Here is a 21,202-nt window from a genome sequence, read left to right on the forward strand (position 1 = left end):
TGGACTTTGTGTGCTGACATCTGTGTGTACATTCTGGCTTGCCATGAGGGTGCCCCCACAGTACAGCTAGGCTTTTTTTAAAGCCAATTGCAGGCCCATTAGCTTATGCATTGTCCTGGGTGTGGACATGTGTGCCACTCTACATGACAGGCAGTAGGTCATATGTGTAGCCAACTATGTAATCAGGTGATGGATGGCCATGTGACAACTGACATAATTCAAGTTGTTACTTTAAAATTTTTTTACCTTGGCACTCACAGCACTAGTCAAAAGTTCTTCATGTTTTAAATGTGGAAATGTATTGATTTGTGTTAAGAACACTGATGTGCCTGCATGAAAAAAGTCTCCCAAGGAAGTGCACACCGAACGACATTTCCACTTTCATGGAACACACTGGCACATTTTCAAAGAAGCCACTGTTAGAATTAAATGGTGTTGCAGATTCTCCATATACATGTTCCCACAGTGGTCTTGATTTTGTGAGACTCCTTTGTTGTTGATGATACAAACTAACGAGTCTCAAGACATAAAGACCTCCGTGGGCCCATGTATATGTACTTTCTGCAACACCATTTATTTCTAACAGTGGCTTCTTATAAAAGGTGCCAGCTTCTTCAATGACAGTGTACATGTACTTTTGTGTGCACTGCCTTGTGCGACATATTTCATGCAGGCACATGAGTGTTCCTTTCACGAAATGGCGAATTGGCACATTCAAAACATATAGATTGTGTAAAGTATTGTGAGTCCCAAGGTAACAACATTTTTTCGTTTTGAGTTCCAAAGTACTTACAGGTCTCTGAGTGTGGTGACACCTTGAGTATTGAGGTGTGTTAGTTTACGTTGGGTGCACCACTACTGTTTCTTTCAGGGTAAACAAGAGGTGGCATGACTTCATTGTATTGCTGTGCTCACCGGTTCACAGACACTAGCTTCTCAGTGTATTTCTCATTCAAGTTGTGGCCTTTTGTGTTCTTTTTTTCCTGGTGTCCAAGTGGCATAGTGGGTCTACCAACTGGGCAGTACAGGGCTTACATATGTGCGGAGTAATCTATCTGTTACTCTTGATGCATTGCCTGATATGCACTGTGACCAATTGTTCTTGTGCTCATGTGTCAGATGTATACAGGTGACTGATGCATTTCATTTTCTTCTCCTTGCCCACAGCATCATCATCCGCAACCGAGGGAGACACCTGCATGGACTTGGAGGAGGGACCCAGCGACAGTGCCAACAGTGCTGTGGAGTCAGAAGGACCCAGTGGCACAGAGGGCGAGGGGAGTAAGTCGGAGGACCTGTCTGGAGGCGTGAGCAGCTACTACGCCGGCGGGTCCGAGGCTGACCCCCTTGAAGAGGTGGAGGCTGCAACACCAACTGGCAGCATCTCCACATCTGTCCCCGCCTCCTCCATTAGCATCTCTGCCCTCCCAGTTGCTCCCGTCCCTTCTGTCCGTGCAGAGGCCCACCATGTCTCCTTCGGCCCAGGCACCGCATCCACTGCCCCATTCACCCCTGCTGCCCTCAGTGAAGAGTCTGTGGACATACTGCGGCAGTTGCAGGTTGGGCAGGCATCGGTGTTGAATGTTCTCCATGGACACACTCAATTGCTCACACAGATGGTGTCGTTCATGGAGGACATGTCAGCAACGATGTCTGACCAACGCAGGTTTCTGCGGTCCATGGACTCTTCCCTGAGGGCTGCAGTTTCTCTCCTGCAGCGCTCTGTCCCCCCTCTACCCCAGACCCATCCACACTGCCCTCTCCCATGCCTGCCCAACGCACACCCAGACAGTCACGGGCACAGACACATCCAGCACACCCCCAAGTAAGGCACAGCGCACACCTCCTGGCACGCAACCTCAGGGGGATGTAGGCACACCCACAGAGTCTGGGGCAGACGACATACACGCAGCCACAGTCGCAGTCCGCAGTCCTCACAACCCTGTTCCTCCAAAACCACTCCCCTTAGCTCCCCTGCCAAACTCTCACTCAAGGAGATCTATATGTGTGGGCTAGACCTCACCCCCACTGAGCCACCACCCCACAAGCAGGTGAGGAAGTCCCCGGGCACGGGAGTTGAGTCCCCCACCATGTCCACCCCCTCCCCCAAGAGCGCTGCACCCCATCCCTCACCCACCACACCCTCCATTGGCCCTAGGGTATCTTCAGGTGCTGGGGTTAGGATGGACATTCTAGCAGTAGTGTGCAGCGCCGAGCTCACCTCCACCTTTGGCGCTGCCCCACCCCCTGTGGTTGAGACGTCCACACCTACCCATCCGCCTCATGTCCCTGCGGTGCCTGGTACTGCCACAGATGATGCCCCCCCCGGTCGACAAACCTTGAGGTTCCTTTGTGCAGGCAAGGTAGGGGTGGACGCAGTACCCTACGTCCACCCTTGGACTTGAGAAATGGACTGGCCATTGGCCTTTGTTCATAGTCTCTTTAAAAAAATAAAGCCTTTTCTTTTACTTTCAACACTATTGCATTTCAGGTACTCGATGTTGGTGATGAGGATCCTGGAGTTGGTGTTCTGGTAATGTGTCAGGGTTCTGAGAAATGTTTTTGTATGATGGTCATGAGGTGGACCATGGTATCTGTGTGCCATCACAATGTCTCTGCAAAGAATCATTGCTTGTGTGTGTTCATTTTGTTTGGACACATTGTCCCAAGGAGTGTTTCTTCCTCTGTGGCACCTGACATCTTCCCTGCAAACAGTTGCACAATTGTTGTGCTGACCTGTGTCAACATTTCCTTTGTTGGTGAGGGATGCCTTCAACAATGGCCATGCCTGCTCACCGATGTCTCCTGCTGAATCGTCTGTGCCATCCTTGCTAGTCACTGTAATTGTGTTTTGGGTATGTAGGAATGCCTTCAGGGACAAATTGGCCCTTTTCAGCACTATGCATGTGTGTAATCACGGCCTACCACAAAAATGGTACTTGTTATGCAGGGTATTTGGGCACCTGACTCACAATTGTGGGCATTGTATCTAGTGGAATAGAACCCTATTCCTTCCATGAGAGACAACATCTTGGTGGCTGGACCAGCACCTGAACATTCCTATCACTCCTGGGATGTGCGTGACAGTGTGTGTTCGCTTTGGCTATCTTAGTTTTGTATGCAGTTACATGACTATACAGTCTGTTGGCATGAAATCAGGATGTGTATTGTGCTGCATCCACCATGGGTGGGTATGCATGTGTTATATGTCCTTACACCCACATGTGGTGTGTCATGCAGTGTGTGAAAGACATCCATCCTACTGGGAGTGGGACACTACTGTCAGTGATGTGTTGTAATAGCACTAAAATCATAGTCCAAAGTTAGGGATGCATCCATACCACCATGTAGGTGTGGTCATCTGATAATGATGTACACCCCCCATATCTCTGTCCACTGCTGGGAGTCCTCTGCACCCACCCCTCATATGTCGGGACACTGCTGGGAGTAATATGCACCCACCCCCATATGTCTGGACACTGCTGGTGGTCATATGCACCCACCCCTCACATGTCTGGACACTGCTGGGAGTCCTCTGCACCCACCCACGCACCAGCTTGGAGCAGTACACTGCTGGCCTGGACCTACACACACACCAACATGAAGGTAACATGCTGGGCCAGTCCTCTATGACCACATTCCTGGCGTGTGTACGCCTCGTATCCCAAATGTACTGGTGCCATAGGGGTACGTGTGGTACGCACCGTACCCATGCATTCATTGCATGTGTGCGGTCCGTATCACAGTTCTACTGTGCCGTAGGGGTACGTGTGGTACGGACCGTACTCACGCATTCATTGCGTGTGTACGGTCCGTATCACTGTTCTACTGTGCCGTAGGGGTACGTGTGGTACGCACCGTACCCATGCATTCATTGCGTGTGTATGGTCCGTATCACAGTTCTACTGTGCTGTAGGGGTATGTGTGGTACGCACCGTACCCACGCATTCATTGCGTGTGTACGGTCCGTATCACAGTTCTACTGTGCCGTAGGGGTACGTGTGGTACGCACCGTACCCACGCATTCATTGCGTGTGTCCCATCTGTATCACAGTTCTACTGTGCCATAGGGGTACGTGTGAAACGCACCATACCCACGCATTCATTGCATGTGTATGGTCTGTATCACTGTTCTATTGGTGCAGTAGGGGTACGTGTGAAACGCACCGTATACGTCCACTTCTGTTGTTGCGGTACGTAGGGGTTGCTGGCCACGCCCCCCCAAGTGACCAGACCCTGGTCGTAATGTATGGTCTCCATATTATAGGTTTGGCTTTGAGCATGGGGTTTGTTTCCTGCCCCTCACCCCCACCCTGGCCGCTGGGTGTTGTTCTCACCTTCTGCGGCGAGTGCGTTGGGTGCGGTGCACCAGGTCGTAGGCCAAGAGGACCGGGATGACACGTACGACGGGGTTCACGGCGTGTACGTCGCGTACCAGGGCTCCGTTGTGTAGCGGTTCGCGTAGGACTCTGCTTTTCCGGCTGTGTTTGACTCCCGTAAAAAAAGAGCCGTACGGAGTGACGTAGGGACGAATCGTACTTGTTGGGCCGGAAACCGCTGCCTGAATATGTCCGGACATCGCGTACAAGCTGTTCCGGATCATAATCGTAGGTTTTTTTGACCCGTACGGGCGTTTGTACGAAACGTACGGAAATATGGCTTTCTGTACGAATCGTACTTCCTAGGTTGTACGTAAAGTTTACCGGGTACGAGTCGTATGGGGAAAACGCTCCATACAACGATTCGTACAGCCTTTTTCCAGGATTGGAATCGGCCCCTATATGTAAGTAAATATATGTGTATGCATACATTTTTATATTTGTGTGTTTATATTTTTTTAATTAATTTTATTTGTTATATTTAGATAAAATGTATATTGAATTTACTTTATTTTGTTAAAAATATTAATAATTGTTAATATATTTATTTTATGTTATATATATTTTTAAGTCGATATTTTTTACATCTATATTTTGTACTTCTATATTTTTTATTCAATATTCTTGTCCTTACTTGTTTAAATATAGGGAGTCGATATTTTTGTATTCTATATTTTTACTTTGATATTTAGAACATCGATGTCTGTTATATCGATATTCTATCACTGAACCTGTCAAGACGTCACAATAGCTCCAGGAGGAGCTATTTGTTTTCTACAAGCTTTTTGGGGAAATAACTATTTTGAAGTGCTCTTTTACTACATGTAAGTTGGATTTTTGTTGTTTTTGGTCTTGTTGAGTTTAGATAAAGATACTTTATTTTTCTTAACTGATGTGGTGTCCATTTCCGGTGTTATCACTGTATTACTATGGGGCATATTCTCAAGGATCTATCGGCGACTTATCGGCGCTTTATCGCAGCCACAGTCACGATAAATTAATCGCCCCATTCACAAGCTGGTGTAAACAGCCGATACCACCAGTTTATCTGCGAAAGCATCCGCAAAAAACATCGCCACAAATGGCCCCGGCAACTATCGTTAATGAGATGCAGAGTAGGTGTTCCGCGACAACACCGCTCCGCAACAATCTCAACGACCAGCCCGATCGGCGATAAGATCCCAAAACATGCGATAAGGCGCGTTATCAGCAGGAAATCAACATCTGCTCAGACCTGGTGCAAATTCGGATGACAACCTGCACAGTCAAACGGAGCCCAGTCCAGAGCCACACATGAAGAACAACAGATGCCATGGAGCCACTGACCATGCATCACAGAGCTCAGAGAGGGCAACAACGCTCACCACCACCATGACCACGCCCCAGAACCCCACTGCCCCGCTCACCACAGAGGCAGCGCATACAAAGACAGCGGACCTTCAGAAAATGCTCCCAGCCTCACAGATTCAACACCAGACAATGTCAATGCCCACTACAGGCTCATCAGGACAACCATCCTCTGCATCCTGACCATCATTGCCCACAGGCTGACGGTACCAACACAGTGGAGAACCAACATCCCACCTCAGACAAAGCTGCTGACTGTGCTGCACCTGTTGGCCTCTGGTACCTCAAAACCAACAACTGCCAGAGTCGGAGGAGGCTCCCAGCCAGCCCCATCAAAGTTCCTCACACCTGTCGTGGGTGCCATCATCAACTTACTCAGTGCACCACAAATCATGGACCATTCTGCTTGCATGCTGAGTGAACACTGTACTTTCTCAGGCTACCACCATGATGCTTCACAGTTGTTTCTGTTATGCTGGTGTTTTCTATTTCCACTTTAATTGTGATTACTGTACAAGTTGTTGCCAGCACCAACGACTCCATGTGGGCTGGCTTGCACTCACCCCACAAACATCCAGCACATGTGTCACTGTACATGTGACCATGCCAATAAAGGTATCGAGCGCACGTGCCCATAGCCAGTTCAACTAACTATCTGACTGTGTCCGTGTGCTCATGATGTATGCATTAGGGGCCCGGGCCCTACAACATTGCATTGTACCATGTACAGTGGGCGCAGCCATATCACCGCAGGCAGGGTGATTATCCCGTGGCTCTAGGTGTAGTTCAGTACTGGAAATGTGCAAAGGCATGTGTCTCTGTCGCAGTGTGGGTCTCCATTGGGGAGTGTAGGTGGTCCCTGATGGGACTTAGACACCCATGTATGTGATCTAGTTCGGCTTCCATGAGGTAGTACCTCACCCGCACATGTTCGGCCACCCCCTTCTAGCAGTCTGACACCTGGCCTTGGAATGCAATGTGTGCTTCTGTGGGCTGCTGGGAGCCAGCCGGGGTGGTGGGTGCGTCCAGCTGTGTTGTCTGTGCAGGGGCTGGGGTATTGTCGATGTAGCTGCTCCTAGAGGTCGATTGCCTAAGATGTCCATGGACTGTTGTGGGGCATCATTGTGATGAGTACAGGCCCCAGCTAGGCCCGCAGGACACAAGGGTTCGCTCTCCTGTAAAGAAACCTATAAGGAAGTTGGCACGGAAACTGCAAAGTACAAAGACACGGTTTATTAACCCTTAAGGGTGGTCCTACAATCCATACAATACCCTTCAGTATTGCATAGAGTAGCACAAAGAACTTGCATACACGGTCCCCTTTTATACACAACAGAGGGGCTCATAAGTGGGAGGGTACGACATGAGACGAGGAATGTTACCTTTTATGGACATTTGCAATACAAGATCAATATGTGGGCGGAGCTGACATACTCCTTAAGCCCGCGAAAACATGGTCAAGCAAGGACTAACTGATAACAGATGTGGTCAAGTCTGGGCATGCGCCAGACGGACAAAAGAACTATTTATAGACTGTTACTAGGCAGATTACAAGAGCAACTAACACAAAGATAAGACTCTTCTCGTGCTGAGCACGTGGAGACATGACAATACAAAATGGAGTCCAGACTTCAGTCAACATAACAAAAGGAACATGTGTACGGGAGGAGAATTCATGTCTTTAGTAAATGCTTAATCACATCGAAGTTGCAATTTACAACAGACGACCCTTTCAGCATTTACTGAAGACATCCGGCTTGTTAGAATAATCATCATATATATCGATTATCATCATTTCTTCTACTTCCTTAGCTAAACGTTTCTGATAAGTGACATTGGCAATAGCTTTCTTATCGGGGATACAAAATGATACACATACGGAACAGAGCAAGGGACCACATTGAACACAGATACAGCAAGAAAACAGAACTGCTATAATTATGCAGAGACCAGTCAAAACCTTCCAACCCCAAGCAGTGATCAATGCCCAAAACCATCCAGAAAAGGACCAAGTGCCGTTTTCTGTATGGATTTCAGCTGCAATTTTATGCAACCTATTAATTGCATTATAGACTGAAGGTGTGTGGTCAGGAATAAACACACAGCAACTGCTTCCGATAATTTTACAAGCTCCACCTCGATCAGCTAACATAACATCTAACACCATACGATTCTGCAATGCAACAATTCTGGTAATCTGTAATTCTTCCGTAAGATTCCCAAGAGCAGCAGCGGTTTGGTTTGTCACAGCCTCTACCACTCGTGTTAATCTTCGAACTTTCCTACTATTTAGGGCAGCTCCAACGAAGAAAAACAACCCTAGATTGAAGTCGATATACTGCTGTAGACTGGTGTCAGTCTGATCCACATCATCAATTGATAAAGTACGTTTATACCTATTTACAGTCACATTATTTAACAACTTTAAATCCTTATGATAGGATGCTGGTGCCAGAAATACAGGAGGTAACAAAAATGATACATAACACACTCCAGACCAACCGGCTGGCAAACGGTAATAACCTTTAGTTCCACACACAAAGTACGTATTATGGGATGCTAAGAAAGTACTGTTATTCAATCCATCGATGTTTAATATGGTAATACAATCGCTAACACCGACGGGAATATAACCCACACTTTGGACACACAGGTCCGCTTGAGCTTGTGCCACTTGAATCACAAATTTATCTTTTCCCACAGTGTCTCTGGTGTTCGTAAAAACATATGGAATCGATTCATTGTCTGGTCGATACTCTTCCCATTCCCAAATTGTCCCATTCGCTTGCGGATATCCATCTTTATCCTGATGACATTCTTTATTGAGTCTGAAGAGTAATCGTCCCACTGTGGGTTTCCGAGTGGCAAAAAGCAAAGTGTACCATGCCCTACAAGAGCCATTATGAGAGAAAGGAAGAGGTATGAATGGCGTTCCTCCCTTCTTCTGATGGGCTGGCATCTTACCACATATCCAACAGTTCGTAGCATTAGTGGCAACATGGGTATGATGTAACATCTGGATGAAAGTGTTATTCAAATAGGACTGACGATGCTTCAATTCTTGATACGGAAGGGTATAGAAATAGTGCTCCGCAGGCACTGGAGTGGTCAACACAAGCAATTCCCGGGCAGGAGTCACGTTCTCCACAAACCATGTGGTTATCCCAACAATAGCTACTGTGAGCATAAAACCTGTTGCACAAAGGATCTTCTTTTTCTCCATGTCAAAATAGAAAATCAATATCTTCCTGAAACTAAAGGTTTGTCAGACCTCTTCCCCTTGGGCAGCGGTCGATTTCTTCACCAACGGGCCAAGACGGGTGTCACTACACTAATGCAAGGCTGATCCCCCCCCCCTTGCCTCACTGGCTCTCCGTTTCACTAACCCAAGGGCCGTTCTGACAACATGTCCCGATACTGAAGGATTCACTTTCTTGGCCTCAGATGATATCGCCTTCCTCCAGGAGTCGCGTGGTCCGGAAAGAGCTCCTCAGCGTCGTTCGATTCCACAGCACGGCCTTTCTCTGTGGTCAGAATCTCTCGTTGATCGGTCAGTACAGCGGGCTCCACCAATCCAGGCGGTACTTTGCGGCAGTGCAGGGAATGGATCCAATTCTTTCTGTTGGAAACTCGCACAGCCGTCCTTGTTGCCAGTAAGACTTGCTCAGGGCCCACCCATCTCGGCTCCAGGCTGTTCGTCCTATCGAAAATTTTCAGCATGACATAGTCTCCAGGCCGGAGACTATGTCCTTCGCCGGTGGACCGATCAGGGAGCGCCTCCCGGACCTGTTGATGAATGGAAACCAAGTTATCCGTTAACTGTGCCAGATAATCATTCATCATTACACAAGGTACATCATACACAGTCTTAGGTTTTGGTGGACCCCAAATATTCATTGGACGTCCAAAGACAATCTCATACGGTGTAAGATAGGGGTGGGCGGAATTTGCGGAATTAACCTCCGCAAATTATCGCGAGAATGCAGAAAATCTCTGCAAACACGCCGGAAATATCGCGAAGATGCGGAAGTTTTTTGCCGCCTGTTCGCGGTATTTTTTGCGTGTTCGCGGGTCGCCAACTTACCCATGCGGTCGCTCACGGGCGCGGCCATCTTGTTTTCACTTGTCCCGCCCTCTGGCGTTGTTTACTTCCTGTTCCGGGTCGCGCAATGCATGTTCGCGGTCGATATTTCCTGTTCGCGATCGCTTTTACTTGATCGCGTGGCTTTTTGCTTGCTCAGGGAGAAAATATCGCGCGAACTTGCGCACGTGGTCGCAACGGGCGCGGCCATCTTGTTTTCCACTCTATTGCATGGTTCTGGGGCCTGATTTTCAATCCTCCCTAAATCTTTTCAATCCTTTGTTTATAGCCACTTTTTTCGGATCTTTATTACTTATTATTTCTCTAACTATTTTCCTGCCTCTATATTTTTGGTTTTTGTGTACCTTTTTTTTTGTTTTTTAGCTACTTTTTCTCTTTGTATTGCCTGCTATTTATTTCCTTTACTCCTTTATTTATTTTACCTTTTCTTTCCCGCCCCGTCCCCAGAACCATGTCCAAGGGCAGGGCTGTTCGCCGGCGCAGCCAGAGCCGCGACCGCCTTCCTTGCGGAAGGCGGCGCCCACAAGGGGTGCATGCACGGGCCTTATTTGGGGAGGCGGAGTTGGCTGCACTAATTTTCTTTGTGCAGCGCCACCTCCCCTCAACCCTGGCAGCAGGTGGCAGGCCTGGGTCCGGGTACGGCCTCCGGGAGCGTCGGCAGCGGTGGGGGAAGGTGCGCCGGGCAGTGTCTCGCATCTCTGGGGTCCGGCGCACCCAGGCACAGCTGACGCACCGGTGGTCCGACATCCTGGACCGTGAGCAGGACCTGCTGGACCTGCTAGGAGTGGAGGTCCCGGGGCTTGGTGAGTACCTATTTAATTATTACAACTTTGTGTCTGTTCTTCTGCTCTATGTTATATATTGCGAATATCTTTTTTTCCTTCCAACCAGATAGAATGTTGCTGCTTGCAATACATTCCAGGTTAATAATGTTTAAAAGTCTTCTGTGATTATGACACAGGTGCTCTTCTGCGCTACTACTAATCTTACTTGTTTGCAGCTTTGCGTTTGCGCTTGCTTAGCGTGATTCTTTACGAGTTTATTTTAGAGAAATTAAGTTACGTAATGCTACAGTGACTCATGTCCACTCCTTACTTTGTCCTGTCACTAATAGATAGGGGCGGATTGATACATAGGTTTAGGTACTTTGTATGAGCTTCTAATTGGTTAGTGGTATGCGTGATGCCCCCTCACTCAGTTACGTGACGTGCTGCTAGTACGCCAGTCTTTAGAACCTTTCTAGTTTGTTCAATGAGTGGAGGTAGGCTTTGCAGTTACTTAGCAGTAGCAGATGAGCATCAATCAAACCAAAATTGTGTATATACAAAAAATGTAGTCATGTTAATGTGTCCTCCATGATTGGATCATACACATTGTTGAGGAATACAGTCGAAATGCATACTTAATGTACAATTGGCATGCCTGGAATAGGTGGGCTAGGTTGGGTGGTAGGTTGTACTAATACTTAGGCTTACTTGTAACTTAGTTTTCTGGAATCAGAATGGAAGAATGGATTACTGTTGATAAATAGTAACTTAAGTAGTCGAACTGCGAATCCCCCGATATTACATGTTGACCAGATGAGATCGGTCAATGTAGTTATTGCAATTGTTTAGATAAGTGTTTTTTGACCGTTGTTGAAAAAAATTGTATTTGCTTAAGTTGACACCATCCATCAATGTTTGTCTTTCTTATATCTTTCCTGTTCATCAGCACCCAGGGGCAGACGGGCAGGGACTGGGCAGTCGGCGGGACAGGAACACCACGAGGAGGACACCGCTGAGGGCTCCTCTGCTGGCCCCAGTAAGTCTTCTTGTTTTTAATAATATTTCTTATTCCATAACTTTTACTGCCCCATTTCTCCCGAACTATAGTGTGTTTCCAAATGCTATTTTTTTACCACCAATTATCCTTCGATCTGTACGGTTTCAAAAAGCTTATCCCTGCCTCCGCTACGATGACTGAGTACTACTACATACTATCAGTCTGTCTGTCTGTACTGTAGTAGCTAGTCTTGCCCAGTGCCACTCTTTGTGAAAGGTTGTAATATAAAACTCATATTCACCAGTAGCTCGTACAATCCGTTGGGTCGTTGTCTTGTACTACTTTTTACTCTTGTTGATGTTTAGGCTTTGAAAATTCACAGCAACAGCCCTACCAGATTTCTTAATATTTTGATATGATACCCTATAGGACATACAACTGTTGTAGGGATCTTGCACATACATTTGCACCAGAAAATAGGATGTTGGTGATGGTAGGTTGGACCTTCCTTGCACACCTCAATCAGAAATTCCGCACCCACCACAATTCCACTGCTTGACTATAGTACTGTCTTGTCATACCTATTAGGTCTCGGAACCCTCCCCCCAAGACAACCAACAAGTAGACAACCCAGAACATTAACACACCCAACCTCTGTCGTGGAAGCAATTCACATGCACACCCTTACTTTAATTTGCTCAATCGTGTAAGTTAGTCCACTCCACACCAAATACCACGAAGTCTATGTAAGTTTAAAATTTTTATTTCAATTTGAGAAGGTCTGTACACTGTTATCTTAGCAGCACCAACCGGCAAATCAATAACATTAAAACAAAATACATTGTTACACTAATAGAGTTGGGAATTAAATCATGATAACTGAAGTGGTGGAAGGCAGCACCACCATCCCATAGCAATTTAGTTTATATACATTTATAAATGAAGATGTGAGTGAAGGGACCCCTCACCTCAGAAGAACCTAGTACTGGTAGTTGGTGCATCGTTCAGAAGCTCTGGTTCGTAGAAGCGAATCTTGCGTCTGTAATGCGAAAAAAGAAATGGTGTGCGTTAGTATATTGCAACTTGCAAGCATTTCTCAGCCGTGCCAAAAAGTGTAGCATCTATGGATAAGCAATATGGACTAACAGTAACAGTAGTACACCAGTTCTTCCTAAAAAAGTGGCTGGTTAATGTTTGTTGACCGCCTGTACGCAGCGCGTAGACTAGACAGTAGCAGTGTGAGGCAGGTCATGTGGGCTCAAAGGTGTCTTAAGAAGCTGCAAGGTAAAGGTAACGTCACATGTGCATGGCTAGGGCTAATCAAGCAAATGCTACAATGATCATATAACTTAGTGTCTACTCTACTACTACCTGATTTGTACTAGTGATTTATGTTAGTATTAACTCATTTTTCAACCTTGCTACTGATCAATAGGGGGGAGGTGTATATGTTGCCTAATAAATGTGTAATGTTTTCTAGGCGCACTACCGACCACCATTGCTGGGGCCAGCGAAGGCGACGCCGAGGGCGAGGATGCGGCAGTTGCAGATAGCAACGGAGGGGGAGTGGCAGCACCAGTGGCAGGCGGTGGTAAGTTAGATTCATAATCTTTAACTATTGTTGAACTTGACAGCACACTCACTGCAAAGGTGTACTGTATGTATATGTATACTGTAAAGTTGTGAATTAGGGCCCCATTAGGATGGTGGGCGTATTGCCCCCGCCGGGCTGGCTGGAATTCACTGCCGTCACAGCAGGGGCAAACCTCCCGCCATCCCTGTAGAAAATATTCAGACATGTCTAGGCGGAAAAGGGTTCAATATGGCGGTGGTGTCTCTCTCACCACACCGGCAGCCATATAATCTGCATTTTGGAATGCCTTTGCGTGGCGGCATTACCGTCCGCCACGGAAAGGCATGCACACATTGCAGAGTATGCTTGGGGGCCCCCATGGAGGGTACCTACCGATGCTATGGTACCCCCCGACTTTCAAAGCAAAACGTGACAGGCTCCGTGCGAGGCCCGTCATGTTGTGCTTGGAAAAGCAGCACAACATTTTAGCATTGCTTTCAGCAAAGCCAACCAGAATTTAAATTTAAAATAACAGGGTGCGCCCGCCACTGTGCCGGGCGCATCATCCTAATTAATTGTCCCCACGGGACCCCCACCCTTTTTAGCAGTCGGATGGCGGGCGGACAAAGTCCGCCCGCTATCCGATGTCGTAAGTAAGTATGAGTTCTTGGGGACGTTTGAAGAGTGAACTAGAAGACTAGAATTCCCTTTAATTGGTATAGGACTAGGAGCCAGAGTATTGAGTAACCAATGGCCTCATCTATCTGATTTCAACTCCGCTTTGAAAGTTTTATGGAGAAGAGCACCTGGTGCACTGTTCAACTAAAAAGTGTAAGACAGGTGGAAGGAAGAAGGACGGGCGACATTTAAAATGTTATGTACTACTGTGCTTTATTTTATAGTGCTACTCTACCATGCCACTATGTGTATAAATAATTACCTTGTCCTACTGTTTTATTAAGACTATATTTTACAATTGTCTTGTTTTTCTCTTTTTGATACACAGCTACTCCGAAAATCAACCGGAAGGAGTTGGCCGCCAAGGCACGGCGCCGGAAGCTGGAGGCAATCCAGCAGGAATACCGGCGGCTGGTGGTCCTAGCCGAGGAGGAGGAGGAGAGTGCAGCAGCAATTGAAGCCTCCTCCAGTGCCCCGGGCCCCAGCCACCGCCCTCCAGCGGTACGGCGCCACCGTCTGGCGGCTGCCCGCCGCCACCGTGCCATCTCCGGTGCCCCCTCCCACTGTGGTTGCAACTGCCGCGGCCTTAGACGCCGCGTCGCCCATTTAGAGGACCAGATTCGTGTCCTCCTCCAGTCCCGCCCCACCAGTTAGTCCCTGTCACTGCCCCTTTTTTAATTCCTGTTTGTTTCCTCACTCGTTTGGGCGTTCTCTATTTCTATGGACAGTCGTTGGGGTTAGGGAGGGGGGTGGGTCAGCTTTTGTGGGTTTAGTTTATTTGTTAGGGTCAATTAAATATATTTTTCTATGTTACATGCAATGTTGTTAATGTTTTGTAGGTGGGGTAACTGTTTTACATCACACTGTTTCTTTGCTGGTGCATGGCCGCCCATAGCGTGTGTTTGATTTCAATAATTTGCTGACTGTATAAGACACAAACAGATAGATGCGACACACCTCACTCATTGACTGGTCCTACTATGCATTCTTTGGAGTGGTGTTTGAAACTGACATCATTGACAACATGTCCATTATTGATTCTGCCTCCCCCAAACTTCTCTCTTACCGGTGCTTGATGTTTATGTCCAACTGTGGCACAGCACTGGCTGCATGGTGAAGATGGTTTCCTTTTTCATACATGCCATGATTGGGGTGGTGGTGGTAGTATAGTAGTAGTATACACTGGCAGGGTAGCAGCATTTCCAAAAAAAGAAAAGGAGATAGTCAATCGCCTTTGAGAGACTGTTAGAGGAGTAGTTGAATGAAGTACATCACAGAATTTACCGAGCAACAATTATATGCACAAATATTTGACAAAAAAAATGAATGCTGGATATTATGAGGATAGCCTACTAGACAGAGTTACAAACTATAGTTTTGTCGACTTGGCTATGCCTACAGTCTAACAGTTAGTGCTGTATATGAGGAATGACAACAAACAAATCAAATCAATGCCGGCAATTCATGCTGAGGTATATGTTCCTTTGTTAAATAAAATAACCTGTGAAATATCCTACTCATGGGTGGGCAAGCAGAAGAAGATCATCGCTCTGCATTGAAATTGAAGTAGTGTTGCTTTCACCACATCCGCCCCAGCAAGTGTGTGATTAAGTATTGGTGTACATTTAATTTAGTTACACCTCGACAATAAGTCACACAGCCCGGGGGAAGAGGGTTAGGGTCCGTTGATTGGATGGGAAGGGGGATTTTGGGAAAGGTTTGACATAGAAAAACAGTATGCATACATAGACAAACAAACGACAATCATTGAAGACTACCATACCATATCCATTCCATATGTTAAGGTATAAAAAAGGAAATGCATGCATGATGAGACCCGGATTACATACACTTCTATTTCTTGTTCTGTTCCGGCCTTAAAACTTTAACAGATAGCAAATAGAAATTTTAAATATTGGTAGTGAAGAATCGTAAACACAGAGCAAACGTAATGATGATTGATAATAACAACTCCAAGAACACACTGTTGTAAAGAATGTATACAAGATATTAATCAAATTATTTAAAAGAAGTGAAAAGTGGATACTGTTACTGTGTTATCCTGGTCAAAAATGTGGACTGGTTTTTTGCATCTCGGCATTCCTCTTGCTCCTCTCGTCCATCAATCTTGGGTGTGTCGCCTCACCACTCGCCACTGCCCGGCTGGAATAAAAAGGTGATTGATTGGTAAGGTAATTAATATGCATTGTAATGTTTTACAAAGTTTTGGACAAGGCCCGGCCTGTAATTTTAGATTGAAAACCAAAGGGGATATTCAGAAAGAAAGTGAAAACAAATGCACAAGTGATGGTGTAGTGCAACAAGAACACTTTCCGAGGTGGCATGTATGCATATGCATCATCTCTACTGTAGTCTGTTTCCAGCATAGACCTTCAACAGTAACAGGAGAGATCAGGCCCACAGTGCTTACCATTAGCACATCCTACGTTAACACTTTAGAGTCCTTTTTTTTTTTCTCTCAAAGAGTTGGACAAACGCAAAGCACATTATCCATTCCAGACATAGCATTTTACAGTTAAAGTTAGTAAAATCAATGCACTGCAGTCATCCCACCGCTACACTCTATTCAACTTCTACACAGACATTTGGGTGTGCTGTGGTTGTGGTTCACGTGTTTACCTTTAGGCTTTTCCGTTTTATGCCACTCATGAAACATCCTCCTGACTTCATCATCAGCTCTGATACTTCTACTGACTGAAGATCGGCCTGCAGTACAAGTGTAATTTTTAGAACACAACAAGAGTAGAAATATAAATATTACTGACTTGAGTCATTCTTTATTGTGTACAGAAAGATAGATTAACACTAGTACACTTTGACATCATTCACTTTGTGCACAACAAACAACGCAAACACAAAGATCAATAGCTCAGAGTCAGGTGTCCAATGCATGCCATTAATTATCATCATTTATTACCTGTTACTTCTCATCTTAAGTTAACGGGCCGTCTCTTTCGCCATCATCATGACGGACGGTGCTGTTTAAGTCACAGTCATTTGCATTGCGCAGCAGATTGAGTGAGTCCCCTTCCTGTATTGAATTAAAAGCAATGTATCACCAAGATGCAGGAGAAGTACACATTTCTTGTTTGCCAGAAGAGGAAAATTAGTAATTACTAGTGTGTTCTGTAGAAAGTTGATTAGTGGCAGTGCACAATTACATCAATTCATGCGAAACACACCACAAAATCTACATCATTCAGTCTGCTATTCTGCGGCCAATGCATGACATCAATCATTACCTGTTGCATCTCATCTCGTTAACGCTGCAGGCCGTCTCTTTCGCCATCATCATGATGGACGGTGCTGTTAAGTCACAGTCATTTGCATTGCGCAGATTGAGTGAGTGCCCTTCCTGTATTGAATTAAAAGCAATGTATCACCAAGATGCAGGAGAGAAGTACACATTTCTTGTTTGCCAGAAGAGGAAAATTAGTAATTACTAGTGTGTTCTGTAGAAAGTTGATTAGTGGCAGTGCACAATTACATCAATTCATTCATGCGCAACACACACAACAAAATCTACATCACTCAGTCTGCTTTTCTGCGGACAATGCATGGCATCAATCATTACCTGTTGCATCTTATTTTCAGTTAATGGCCAGTCTCTCTCGGCTCTGAAGGAGGATAGCTATAGAAGTCATCAGATTCATGGTCCACTTGTTTTGGAAGGACGAGGAAAGTTTGAATTTGTTGTTACCATCATCCAATCATCATTCATGAGGGAAATGGAATTGACCAGGAGATGCAGTATGATCGAGCGGAGGAGCTGGATTCTGAGGACTGTAGTGTCAAATGGCAGACACCTGAAACTTGTATCTTAAATTAGAAGATTAGAAGACGGTGATAATGCATTGGTTGCGATTCACAAGTTTATAACCGGAACAACAGACACAAACAAAGGGGGAAAAAAGGGAGGAAGACAGTAAGTGCGAGCCTAATTGTCAGGGAAGTATAGCTCGTCCTCAAACTCTGGGGGATCGTCCAGTAGTAGGTAATCATCTGACACAATACTTCCGTCACCTGAGCCGCTGTCCTCATCTTCCTCTGTTGATTCATGCATTGTGTAATTCGGTGGTATGAAGTGCTGATTCATTTTGATCATTGTTAACCTCTCCACGTTTTTGGGAGATAGACTGGTCCTTCTCAAGGTTACAATGGAACCAGCAGCACTGAAAACACGTTCGGAAGAGACACTTGCGACAGGGCAAGCCAGATAGCTTATTGCCAGCCTGCTGAGCTGTGGCCATTCAGACCTTTTCCTATACCAATACTGCACTGGGTTTTGATCAACGTACACCTCTGTTGGGTCGTCCAGATAGGCCTGGACCATCCGCTCAATGTTCAGGGTTGCTGCTGGTAAGCTTTTGTGCTGTTTTTTCTGTGCATCAGCACTGTGCTTACGGCCCATCTTTACATACCAATCTGATAATGATTGTACTCGGCTGAATGATCCAGTTATTGTTTTTGTAGTCGATGGTGATGGTGAGTGTTGCGATTGTGAGCCAACCGCACTGCCCTCAGCCGACGAAGTTGCACTTGATTCTGCATGGCCTGCTTCAGTATCAGTACTTGTTGTGGGTTGATGTGGCGGGCTTTTAATTAGCAGCCCTTCGTTTTCAAACTTGATGGCTGCTTCAGCTATACAACTTTTGTAGCGGGCAACATCAGTGTCGGAAAAAGAAAGGAATAGTCCTAATTTTGCACGTGGATCCAGAATTGTGGCACAAATGTAATGGTCTTGTGACAAAATTTTATTTTGTATCCTTACATTTTCTGATAAGCGCCTGGATAAGCTCTCCACCAAGTCATGGGCTTGCCTTCTGTCCTCTACACCTTTGTAGGATTCAGACACATTATTCAGCTCATGCTCTAGCATTTGCAACAATGGGATCGCTTGGCCCATTGTACAGTCCTCCTTGCTGACTTCACGTGTGAAGACCTCAAAAGGAGACAGCATCTCAGTCAGGCATTGAATTAGGGTCCATTGCTCCCTCTGAAGGGTCATGCCTTTAACACTAGCATCACTGCTTCTGTACCAGACATAATCATTGAGTGACCTGTGCTGTTCGTACAGACGATCAAGCATGTAATACGTTGAGTTCCAACGTGTTGCCACCTCCTGGATGAGTGCCTTGACTGGCACCCTACGCTCACGTTGGAGGATCCTCAGCTGCTTCCGAGCTTTAAAAGAATGGCTGAAATGAGTGCATATTCTTCGGCAGATGGACAGTAAATTGCTTACTATGGGTTCTTTTTTCAGAAAGTCTTGCACTATAATGTTTATGCAGTGTGCCAAACACGGAACCCTGAAATAGGAACCAAGTTCCATGGCCTTAAGTACATTACTGCCATTGTCTGTGGCAACAAAACCAATACCAAGCCCTCTGGGCTGCAGCCATTCCAAAACCTTGGTGCGAAACTCTTCTAAAATGTTTTCAGCCGTATGAGATTTCTCCATGGCGAACATGGCTACAGTTGCATGTTTCCGAGTACCTTCAAAAATCGCAGCTGTGTCAACAACACCTCGTGCAGATAGTTGATCTTTAACCCCCACAAAAGAGATCCAGTGTGCAGTGATACACATGTAATCTGTGGCTTGGCAACTGGTCCACATGTCTGTTGTCAGGTGGATATTGTGCACAGCACTCTTCTGCAAAGCTTGTCCAACCAATTCCAGCACATCATGATGTAGTGCCGGAACAGCAATTCTTGCGAAATAGGACCGGCTTGGAACTTTCCATTTCGGGCAGATGGCAGACACAAATTCAAGGAAACCCACCCCTTCCACAAATGAAAAAGGAAGAAGGTCCAGCGCTAACATTTTAGCCAGCTTCGCATTGTACAATCGTGCCGTTGGGTGGTTGCGTTGGAACTGCCCCTCCAACCTAAACATGCTGTCAATGGTAGGCTGGCTTACTTTCCTTAGTGGTGCCATTAAGCCACTAAGGCTCAACGACACAGATTGTCTCATTGAGGTACTCGCCGCCGGTCGCCTTGGTGTCTCACCCACACTCTGAGTATGGCTCTTACTGCGGTGCCACTCTGATGTTACTGAGGAGGATGTGGGCGTTACCACTGCAGTGACTGCACTACTGGAGACAGGGCTAGAAATGCCTCCCTGTTCTTCACCTGCCACCACAATAATATCGCTCCCTGATTCCTGACCAACTTCAAAGGGTTTAGTTTTCCTACTTTCTTTTAACTTAAGTAGGTGATCCTCCCACACAATAGTGTGGTGTATTCTGAGATGACTTGCTTGTCCTCCGGTACCATAGTTTGTACCAAGCTTACCACGCCGAACACCTTGCCGACAAATTGCGCATATAGCAATGTTCTCCTCCTTGGCGCTAACAGAAAAGAAGTCCCAAACTGGGGAGGAGAACTTTCTGGCACTGCTGGATGTGCCACTTTCAACACCAGATGAACTTGAGGGGGTCCTTGAAAATATGTGACCCTGTCCACCTACACTGTGACTTTTACTACCACTTCCTACTGAGGTGGTTGAGCTGGATGTAGGTCCCTGCCGGGCCTTGGAAAATATGGCAGCTGGAGGTAGTGGTGGTGTAACCTGTGTTGGTGAGATCCGTGCTGCATCCCACTCAGTAGCAGCCTTTCTGGATAGGGTTAGAATGTCGGTCTCCAATCCCTTTGGGGCGGGAGTAATGTGCGTGATGACTGGCTCGTCTTCATCAACATCATCACCCCCCTCTTCTACATCTACCTCCATAACTCTAAGTTTTTCTGGGACCTTCCTTTTCAGAAGCAATGTCTTGTGGCGTACTTCACTCTCAGACCGAGCTGGTGGGACCCAAGTGTCATCACGATCATCAGAAGCGGGGCTTGAAGAAGAAGATGATGGACTAAGCCTCCTTTTCCTTGCTGGTGGTCTGGAAGACAATAGATGTTCTGAAACAGTGGTTTGACTTCGCTCCGCTTTGTCTGCAGGAAGCTCGATTTCCTGAAATGCCCCTACGTCAGGAGCAACAACTACTATGGTGGGCTGTTGTGGCGGCTGCTGCTGTTCTGGTTGCGGCGGCTGCTGCTGCTGTTCTGGTTGCGGCGGCTGCTGCTGCTGTTCTGGTTGCGGCGGCTGCTGCTGTTCTGGTTGCGCCGGCTGCTGCTGCTGTTCTGGTTGCGCCGGCTGATGCTGCTGTTCTGGTTGCGCCGGCTGCTGCTGCTGTTCTGGTTGCGCCGGCTGCTGCTGCTGTTCTGGTTGCGCCGGCTGCTGCTGCTGTTCTGGTTGCGCCGGCTGCTGCTGCTGTTCTGGTTGCGCCGGCTGCTGCTGCTGTTCTTGTTGCGGCGGCTGCACACTGATCTGCTGAGTTTGCGCCTGCG

This window comes from Triturus cristatus, chromosome 5_1 (genome assembly GCF_964204655.1).
Source record: "Triturus cristatus chromosome 5_1, aTriCri1.1, whole genome shotgun sequence".
Taxonomy (NCBI): Eukaryota; Metazoa; Chordata; class Amphibia; order Caudata; family Salamandridae; genus Triturus; species Triturus cristatus.